The sequence below is a fragment of the Lithobates pipiens genome, unplaced genomic scaffold (assembly GCF_037356315.1).
Source record: "Lithobates pipiens isolate NorthernLeopardFrog02 unplaced genomic scaffold, aLitPip1_a1.2 Scaffold_28, whole genome shotgun sequence".
Taxonomy (NCBI): Eukaryota; Metazoa; Chordata; class Amphibia; order Anura; family Ranidae; genus Lithobates; species Lithobates pipiens.
Window position 1 is genome coordinate 75,287,417 of NW_027507789.1, and position 11,319 is coordinate 75,298,735.

The 11,319-nt window shown below is 43.9% G+C and overlaps 1 pseudogene; it reads right to left on the reverse strand.

Moving 5' to 3' along the window:
* Positions 1-9,406: 9,406 nt before the first annotated feature.
* LOC143937567 (U2 spliceosomal RNA) lies at positions 9,407-9,489 on the reverse strand (annotated as a pseudogene).
* Positions 9,490-11,319: the final 1,830 nt, after the last annotated feature.

Genomic DNA, 11,319 nt, shown 5'->3' on the forward strand with positions numbered 1-11,319 from the left:
TCAGGCAATAAACCTCTGACATTCGGTATACCTCAAATCTTTTTGTTATCTGTCCGGACAGCGGGCGACGTAATTTTTTACCTTAGACAACGTCCCCAAGTGTCTCTGTCTACGAGCACTGGATCATCTAGATATTATACGATCAATACCAATGTCGGCAATTACAACACATTAAACCAGAAGCAAGAGAAAGAGAAGAAAAGACTCAGAAAGAATTAAGAATAATTTAAATTATCTTACCTCTCAAACACCTGGACTGGATCACACAAGGTTCGGAAACAGACAGTGGAATTCAGATCTATGGCCCCGCCCCTTTTTCACCAAATAACATTGATTGGGGGGACTTGTAAGGTTCGGTGAGCTTCAAAGTCCAATACTCACCGAAGATTTGTCGGGCCGTCTGATCTGAAAACCAGCGTGTTGCTCCCGGCTCGAAAGACCAAAAATGTTAGGAAATTCCCTTGTGATCAGTAAAAAAAACATCAGGTGTTCTGAGAAGCAGGAAAATTTATTTCTGATGTGGCCCACAACAGGGAGACATGCTTACAGCACGAAAGCTGAAGAAAAAGTCCCAACAAAAGAAAGTGTTCCGCCCTCACATATCCCACAAGAATAACATCTCTGTGCTTCTATTGGCTGAGGAAAACATAAATTAAGTTGTCATGGCACAGGCTTGCACTTTATAAGCTATACATGTTCCGTGCATTCTTAGGCTATCATATTTAGTTAAATCTAATCATCCTACTTACTATGGAGTTAATTAGGACAAAACAATACAATGAGTTAATACAATAATGTGCTCAGAAGTAAGCTTTTTAACAAATCAGTCTCAGGACTATTGTTTTTCTAATAGTCACACAATAAACATTTAAAACTTTTCTAACACTTACTTTCAACTAATTATGTCAGGTTCACTCTGTTGCAGGCACACAGTTCTGGTCACATCTAGCTTATGACACTCTGGCAGATTAATATTCTCCAAGAATCACTGAATGGACTTTTCTGGGGTTTTTTTTGTTTAACTCTTTTTATTGAAAAATAAAGTAATCATACAAATAGTAATTATATACTATGAAATGTACATATGACATTCCGAATAATAAGTTCAGATACAAATCAAATCAGTAACAATCTGTAGGTATTGAGAAGTGTACCTACTTAAAGTGAACATGCAACCAATCATAATCGCTGAATTCTATACCAATAACATGAGCATAGAAAATAAACAAAAGAAACCATATCCATACCTGTCAACCTGTCCAGCTGTACTAAATCAGAATAGAAGCAAGGTGGTAATCCTAGACTCGATTATTAAACAATTTCCACAGGAACCAGTTCTTATCATATTTCTGCAAATTACCGTCCCTATATGCTAAAATTTGTTCATATTCCATTACGGAGTTCATTCTGGCTTTGACGCTTATAATTGATGGAGGGTCTGGTGTTTTCCAATTACTCATGATCAGGGATCTTGCCGCAAGGAACACATGCAAGACCACTGATCTAAATTTTGGTGGGAAGTCGTTTATATTTATACCTAGAATGGCCTGTTCCTTCCGGAGTGGGGCCCTTTTCCTTACGATCCTAGAGATCATGTCAAACACAGCTACCCAAAAGGGTTGTAAAATTGGGCAGGCCCACAGCATATGTAACAATGTCCCAACATTCCCGCATCCCCTCCAACATACGTTGGAGATGCCGTTAGAAAATTTAGCAACAATGTATGGGGTGTAATACCATCTTAACCAGATTTTTTGCATTAATTCATCGTAGTTCGAGCACCTGAAGTACATACTCAAGTGTTTTATGGCCATTTTCCATTGGAGATCTGTGAATTCTTTTCCTATTTCTTTTTCCCAACTTAGAAATTGCGTGGGTTTTGTGAAGGCATCTTTAGAATTCAAAGACTGATAAATTACTGAGATACCTTTAGATTTTGGAGAGTCAGAGTGTAAATGAAACCATATTTTTTCAGTGACTGGCAACCACACCACTTGAAATGTCTGAAAATAGGAAGCTAGCTGCGTATACGTTAGAAATTCAGAGCTTGGAAGATGGAATTTCTCCTGTATCTTACTAAATGGAAGTATTTTACCCTCTGCAGTTATATCTATCCAGTTTACCACTTTGTGTAATGACCATTGGGATAATCTAATGTTTGGTATATACCATTTAACAATGTCCAAAGGTATTGGTACTCTTTTAGATGGGTAGAATTCATTCCCTTCAGATGTTATTTCTTTCCATGCTGTGACTGAGGCTTGGATAGTAGGGTGTTTAGGGATATTGTTCCGTTTAGTAATACAAGCTGCCATAAGCAACGCCAAGGGAGGGGAATCCTTCATTCAAGCCTTTTCCAATTTACACCATGGTTTGGCATCTAAATCTATGAACCAATATCTCAGTTGGTCCAGAAGAAATGCGGTATAGTAATCACGCAATACTGGGATACCCATGCCTCCTGTGGATTTGTGTCTATACTGCATATTGGGGGAGCATCTAGATTTTTTGCCATCCCATACAAAGTTCAACAACTGCTTTTGTAAAGTAACTAAAAAAGAGTGCGGGAGGGGGATTGGCAGAGCCCTAAAAAAATAGGTTAATTTGGGAAGAATAAACTATTTTGTATGCTGCAATCCGGCCTGACCATGACAGATAAAACTTCCGTAGCTTACTAATATCCTGTTGAAAGGATGATACTAGGGGACCATAGTTTTCTTTATACAGTTTATCAGTGGGGTAAGTAAGATTCACGCCTAAGTATTTAATTGAGGTGGTAGTCCACGGGTATGGGAATGTATTTTTTAGATACGTTTGTAACGGTGGGCCGATGTTCATTCCTAAGATAAGTGATTTTGAAGTATTAATTTTATAAAAAGAGATTTTGCTAAATTCCATAAGTACTGAGTGCGCCGCTGGCAGAGAGACTGAGGGATTAGTTAGGGACAATATGACGTCATCTGCAAATAATGATACCTTGTACTGTCCCACACTCGTATGTATACCTTCGATCAGTTGGTCCTCTCTCAATCTCTCCGCCAGAGGCTCCATCACAAGGGCAAAAATGATTGGAGACAGGGGACAGCCCTGCCTAGTCCCATTCGTTATATCAAAGGGTTTAGAATATAAGCCCTCGGTATACACATGGGCCGAAGGTTGTGAATAAAGGGCAAGTATAGCATCCCGTATCGTACCTTCCATCCCAAATTTAGAGAGTACTCCCCGCAGATAACCCCAGTGGATTCTATCGAAAGCCTTCTCCGCATCCAGTGACAGAAGCAGAGAAGGCTCCCTTTTATGCTCCACCAAATACATGAGATTGATCATTCTTCTGGTGGCGTCAGTAGTCTGACGGCCCACTACAAACCCAACTTGATCATAATTAATCAACTTGGGTAGAACTATTTTCAGTCTATTTGCAAGTAACTTAGCGTGGAGTTTCACGTCCACATTTAATAGTGATATCGGACGAAAGTTCTGCGGTACATTAGGGTCTTTTCCTGGTTTAGGAAGAGTAACGATCGTCGCTGTGAGCATTTCTGGAGGGAATGATGCCGCTGCTGTCGCAGCATCAAACACTCGGGACAGATGTGGCACTAAACTGGAGCTGAAGAGTTGGTAATATTCCGATGAGTAACCGTCGGGGCCTGGGGCCTTATTGCGCGGGAGGCTGGCTATAGCGTTCGCTATTTCTGATAAAGTGAAGGGTGTATTTAGATGCTCGAGATCATCTTTGGATAATATAGGTAAATTAATTGTATCCAAAAACGCAGTGATTGAGGATTCAGTGGGTTGGTGGGTATCTCCATCTGATTGTAAGTTGTATAGTGTCTTGTAATACTCACTAAACATATCAGCTATTTCCTGCGGATTCGTGTGTTTCTCATTAGTTTTGGGGTTTAGAAGAAAGGGCAGTTTTTGGCGGATAACTTTGTCCTTAACTTGCTTGGCCAATAATTTACTAGCCTTGTTACCATATCCATACCTCTGGGCTTTAAGAGATCGGTATTGATTGTCATGTTGTGTAACCAACAAGGATCTCAAGTCCTGTCTGGCTATGAATAGTTGTTCCCTAAGGTGTTGGGTGGTTTGTCGTTTGTTTTCAGCTTCCAACTTATTTTTTTTTTTTAGTAGAGTGTCTAATTTTTCTGATCTTTGTTTCCTGATCCTACTACTCAACTGAATAAGCAGACCTCTTATGTAGGCTTTATGTGAGTTCCATACTACGAAGGGATTGCTCACTGAGGGTACATTTTGGTCGAAAAATGCCACAAGTTCTTCTTCAATAAATTTCCTATGACCTGGTTGCGATATAGTATAAACATCGTTTCTCCATCTATTTGCTCTTGTTTCCAAGCGGTGATCCCCCACATCAACCGAAATCGGTGCATGGTCAGACCATGTGATGCAGTGGATCTCCGACTTGGAAATTTTCTGTAACGTAAGTTTGTCAACCAAAAACATATCAATACGTGAATAACTATGATGAACATTCGAATAAAAAGTGTAGTCTTTTTCAGATGCGTGTTGGCATCTCCATACGTCAAACATTTCCGAGTGGGAGATGAAGCCCTCTAGTGACACCCTTTTTGTTAGACGCTGACCTGGACCAGAGAGATCCATCTCCCCCCCAGGAATTGCATTAAGATCGCCACACCACACCATCTTCCCTTGTTTAACTTTTGACACCTTTTTCCACAATTTGTTCAAGAAGGAAAGTTGTCTGACATTAGGTGCATACACATTAACCAAAGTTAATTTTATACTATTAATCTCACATATTAGCACAATATAGCGGCCTAGTTCATCCAGGTGTACTTCTATAGTTTTAAATTGAACTGTGTTTTTAATAGCAATAGCTACACCTCTTTTTTTTTTGAAAAATTCGCTAGAAACACATGGGGGAATTGCTGATTGTGGAACGTAGGTGTTTTGTGAGTAGCAAAGTGGGTTTCTTGGAAACAAATCACGTCACTATGTAAGCGCTTAGCTTATTTCCATGCCAACTGACATTTAAAAGGGCTTTTAAGGCCTTTAACATTGAGTGATGATATGCGAAAGGGCATGGTTTCAAAGGGCCTCCGCCTCTGTTTAATTAAATTAGTAAGGTTTGAGACCGGCCTATACACCGAAGCAGGAGACCCTATAAAACTTCCCTATACACGCACTACTGAAATATAAATGCTCAATGCGCCGCTAAAGGTTGTTCTAAGAGCCAAGCACAGTCAATCACCTGAAGTCAGCTTAAAATACTGTGACTATGGTTTGCTTATAATACCACAGAAAGATGTTCAATAGGAACAGTGAAGTTGTCAAACTAACCACAAATTGGTTCAAATTAAATCGGTCAGTGGAAGGAATTCGCTGCGTAGATGAGCGAATCTCTTTCAGACCAGTGCGGTGAGTTCACCGCTCAGCTTAAGGGGGTTTAAAAATGCAGTAACAATCTGCAAAAAATAAAAAATAAAAAATTAAATGTAAAACAACTGAAAACGGCTACATGACGGCCGGGCCATCAGGGGGAGAATAGGGATAAAATCCTAAGAGTGGATGTACTCGTGTCCATGACTTGAACACGTGGCGATGTGCATCCTCATCCTTGGTCTGAGTCGTCCGCACGCTCTGGTTCCAGAATCTGCCAGTCCTGTAGGAGTCGCAATCCTTCTTTCAAGGTAGAGATCGTATGAGTAGTGTCCTCTCGAATGATCTGTAGGCGAGCAGGGTAAATCCACCGATAAATTATGCGATGGTTGTTTAATGCTTTCGTAATGGTGGACAATTGCCTGCGTTGTTGCATCGTAAACGCTGATAAGTCAGCAAAGAAGGACAGATCCTGCAAATCTTCCGGTAGGGATTCCTTGCGTCTGGTTGCTGCCATAAACTGATCCTTGATATGGTAGAAATTGATACGGACGATGGTATCCCTAGGGAGATGAGCTGCCACATGCTTGGGTTTAGGGAGTCTATGGATGCGGTCCACAAGTAAATCTTCCAGCGGTGCATCTGGGAGGACTGCCTTTGCTATCTGCAAAAAGTGACGTTTTAGGTCTGGAGGTTTAATTGATTCAGGTATGCCTCGGATTTTTACATTATTTCTCCTAGACCTGTCCTCCAAATTTGCTAATTTCAGCTTCATAAGCATCATTTCTTCTTCCCTGTCATTATGGGCATCCACCAGGTCATTGAAAGTTGCTGCAAATTCTCCCATTTTAGTTTCAACATGGGTTACTCTCTGAGACACTGAGGATATCTCTGACTTAAAGTTCCTAGTGAGGGTCTGAATGTCAGCATGTATTGTGGAGCGTAGTGACACTAGCATATCTTTTAATGTTGTGTCCAGAATAGGGGCATTGGCTGTGGGGAACTCTGACAGGGAATCTTGCAGCTCTCTGGTGTCCTCCAGAGAGGAATCTAAGCTTACTTCAGCCTCCTCTCTGTCACTACTGTCCAGTCTAGGCTTACTTTTAGCAGGGCTGGTCACCCCAGAAAGCGGAGGGGTGCTGGTATTTTTTCCTAAGTAGCGGTGTGGGTGTTCTGGAAGTTGTGAGGCCGGTACCTGTCTGTTGGGCACATTGTGAGCGCCATGCACTCCTCCACCGCCATCTTGCTCCGCATACCGCCGCTGTGTGAGGAAATAGTCCGGTAATTTATTCGGTTTGCCACCGCTTTTTCTTTTTCGCTGAGGCATCTCCAGGCTTGCCCGCACCTCCTAGGGTTGACTGCGCCAGGAAAGACTTGTAGATCGGGTAATCTCCCCCCTTAGATGCGAGGAGCTCTTCACTGAGCGTCCATCCGCTCCGCCGGCTAGCCACGCCCCCCTTCTGCTTTTTTTTTGATCTGTAGGAATATACATAGGCATATGTTAATCTTTGGGAGTTTCTTTTTCTTTTTTTTTCTTTTTTCAACAAGAAAAAATGTTTGTTCCATTTTAATACAAGCGATGCATATACACAGTTGTTCACAGAAATGTGTTACATGAATTGTCACAGGATGGATGGGCTGCACATTTAAGCAGGAGAAAAATGCTCAGAGCTGTTAAGTTACATCACATTAGGAAATGTGTTTGGAGGTAGTAGATTCCAGCAATACTTAATAAGAAGGCCTGGGGGGGGGGGGGCAGGGGAAGGCAGGATACACAGAAGGTAAAAAAGTGGGGGGAGTGGGATGGGAGGAGAAGAGGAGGAGGGGGAAGGAGGAGGAGGAAGGGGAGCAAAGGAGGGACCTCATCTACTTTGCTAAGTTCACAAAGCTCAAACAATGATTAGACAATCAGGAGATCATAGTAGTGGTAAACTATTACGGGTCAGGTCCAGCAACAATATCTAAGTGATTTTCCGCCAGTTCTGTGCCACAGGCATCTATCCATCCCAACCATATCTTATCAAATTTGCTAGGGCAGTTTTGGTTGGCATAGGTAAACTTATACAGTGGCAACACCAAGTTCAGTGTTAGGTGCCATGAGGACACCTTGGGGGGTGTAGTGTCCCTCCAATGTAGGAATATCTCTCTACGGGCATAAAAAGTAGCATAACTCAGGAATAGTCCAGCATATTTGCCCCTTACTCTGGAGTCAAAAACATTTAGCAGCATCATTTTGGGGTCTGTTCCCAGCTCCAGGGAGGTAGCCCAGCTAAGGGTGTCAGCTATCTCTGACCAGTAGTCTCCGAGACGGGGGCATGACCATGTCATATGAAAGAAGGAGGTGGAGCTCTGATCACATCCACCGGGGTGTTAGGATTCATAATTGTTAATCGCTTTGGAGTGTAGTAGGCGCTATGGAGGAACTTGACCTGCAAAAATCGGTCTCTGGCCGAGATCAAAGGAAGATACACATGTCTCCCATTCCTCCTCTGACAGATCTGAGATGTCTAATTTTCACTTTTCTAGGGTTTTTTCAAGTTTCTTCAAGGGAGCTATGGACTAGTGGAAGTACAAGGTGGAGAGGGGTTTATCTATGATCTTGGCAGTAAATAATCCCTCCACAGAGTCTGATTTCAGGATGAGCTGTACTGGGAACTGTTTCCTGTATGCATGTTGAAGCTGGTAGTATTGAAACAACATCCAACCCGGTAGTGAGGGGAGAGAACGTCTCAGGGGAACTGAAGCATGTCCTGGCTTTATTCCATACATTGATGGTTGTGTGCATCAGCTCCATGATGCCAGGGTGAGATCTGGTCCCCCTGAATACCATGTTGCTGAGGGAGGAGTGTGAGCCCATTATGGCTGCTTACAAGGTCACTGCTGGGTTGTCCTAAAGGGTCTGGTATGGATATTTAGGGGGAACCTCACGTAATTTTTTTTAATTTGACGCAAGGTCTCCCTTAATATCCATTTTTTTTTTTTCTATTGAAAAAGCCCATGGCGTGCAAACACACCCAAAAAACTTCCACCCGGTGCATAAAAAAAGTGCACACACATAAAGAGTGACACACTAAAAAGTGCAGACGGGTGCCTGATGTCCTCCAAAAGAAGGACCATACCCTGATCCCCCGGGGCGTTAGGCTCCAGACAGGGACTGAGGTACCAGACTCAACAAGTGGGACCCGGACGAAACCGGAATCCCTCCTTTCCCCGGGAGGACTGCCGAAACAGAACCTCCTAGGTACTTGGTACTGTGGGGGCTTCCCCGAAGGTAGGCCCCCCCTCATGGAGATTGGACCAAGCCATAAGGCCTATGTCCGCTCTCCCAGAGACTTTCAGGATTGGTCCGAGGACCGACACCCTACTCATCAAACGTGCAGTGACAGTGACAAAAACAAAGACATACAATCAAAAAAAGTGAGGAAAGGGATAGTGAAGAGGAGAGTGAAAAGTGGCCATTGTGCAATACAATGACCGGCCCTCCGGCCAGGAATCAAAAATTCCTCTGGTCCTAGCCAAAAGGCCGGGCCCTAGAGGCAGGTGTAAAAAAAGCGTGTAATGGTGACGTGACCTAGGTGCCTAAATCAAAGTGCAGACGCACAGTGAAAGAAGGCACCCCTGGACTGCCACTCCAGGGGCACATCACCATGGGCTTTCCAACAAAAGCATCCCCGACAGCCCAGCCCAGACCACGACAGCCCCCACCACAGCCAGAAAGGCATGGAGATCAGCGAGCTTAGTGAGACCCTTTACCATCAGGTCACACCCTCACTCCCGTCACTCCTACCTAATTACATTCGAAAGGTACCGGCCGCCCCTCTGCTGGAACAGAAGAGCTAAGCGTTCCCTCCCGAAAAACTGACTGGGGCTAAAGCTGCCACAATCCAAGCCGGTCTGCCAGGGTCCCCTCCCCTGGCGCCGACCAGTGGTTCTCCGCCCTCATCAGGAGGCTTCCCGAACCGGCTACAAACCAGTCCGGGTCACCTTTACACCAACAGGCTTTGCATAGCAACCGCCACCCCTACTCCACCTCGCCGTAGAGCAGGGACGGTAAACTAGCGCCACCTATTGGCAACTGATAAGAACAGATACTACACTTGATCTTAGCCAAAAGGCCGAGGAATGGAATCTCCCTTAATATCCATACCAGACCTGAAGGGCCTGGTAATTGAATTTGGGGGAACCCCACGCTTTTTTTTTCTTAATCAATGACTTTCAATGACTTCTCTGTATTATGGGGAGCCGACAATTCATTATAGCCGCGAGTGATTTTAAATAACTTTTTCCTGCAGAAATGACACTTTGTGCAGGAACAGTTCTAAGCACAGGAAACATGCACCCCTTTACAGGCATACTATACACACCCCCAGGTACGAAATTTAAAGGAATATTACACTTTTATTGTTTCACTTTAAGCATTATTAAAATCAGTGCTAGCCACTCCCCTAAATTTTTCCTACTAGGCCTGTCGCAGCCCCCATTAGCCAAGCCGGGCCAGAAGCTCCTTAGACATATCCTGACAGCAGCCCGGTGCCTGATAGCCCTTAATTAGAAAAATTCCCTGCCCCCGTCCATGGAAGCTTTATACTCTAGGATTAAGGATGTCGAACTCATGGAGAGAATGACTGCCAGAGTGAGAGATAGGCTTGAAGAGCATGACTTGGTCTGGGGGAGATGGCGGCTACTGGAGGATTGACGGCGAGCCGTTATGAATACGGTGATGTAGACCACTGGCGTTCTATTTCTTTTTCCTTCTTTCTCTCTTTTTTTCTCTCTTTTACTCTCTCTGTTTACGATGTTATAGGTCCTGGCTATGTTATGAATCAGGCATTCGAGCCGGACACCAAACCTTGGGTGGCCTTTTGGTTGCTAGCACGGATGGCTGACTTGTCATGTCTTCCATCCGGCTGCGCACCCTCGGTCGGATGGTCTAATATTGCTGTACCCCCTAATGCTGTGTTACCTTGCACTGTCTATTTGTACTGGGCCCCGCAGATTTCGGGAGCCGTTTCGCTGTATGCCTGTACCGCTATTTTTGTCTTGCGACCACGAAAAATAAAAAAACTGTTATTTGAAAAAAAAAATCATTGCTAGCAAAAAAACAGCCATTTTTAAAACTTTTTTTTGCATTGATAAATGTCACCTGGGGCAGGACCCAGGTCCCTAAACAATTTTTAGGACAATAACTTGCATATTAGCCTTTAAAATTAGCACTTTAGATTTTGAACGTTCAAGTCCCATAGACTTTAATAGGGTTCTAAAGTTCACACGAAGTTTAGGTCTGTTCGCAGGTTCAGGTGCGAACCGAACCGGGGGGTGTTCTGGTCATGCTTATGTGGATGTCAGGCAAGGGAGCTCCACCCCGTCGAGGTATGCCGTCAGTTCTTCGTCTGTGCGCTCCATTTGAGAACCATATAAGTCTCGATAGAACGATGCAAATATGTCATTAATGAAAGAGGGATCTGTTAGAGTCATCCCATCCAAATCGCATATGGTCTAGATAGTCACCGGAGAGGAGCTTTCCCTCACCAGCCATGCCAGCATACTACCAGTATTTTCCCCGTGTTCAAAGATTTTGGGACTGATGTAGGAATTTCATTTTGGTGGCTGATGTTCGTAACAGGAGAATATCCCTTAACGCTGCCTGAAAATTAGAGTATGATCTCGGGGTCCCTGACTCGGAGTATTCCTCCTCAAGCGCTACCACCCTTTCCTCAGGCTTTTGGGTCTCCTCCCTCAGATCCTTATGGAACTTGCAGATATGCAACTGCAAGCTACCCCTGGTGAAGGTCTTGAATGCGTCCCAAGACGTGATCAGAGACACTGATTGATCCAATTCCCGCCAATACTGCATCGCCCCAGACCTATACGGTTCAGATATTCTGGAGTCAGACAGCCAGAACCATGACAGTCTCCACAGACTCTCCCCCGGTGTACAGGATACAGGACACGCTCAGT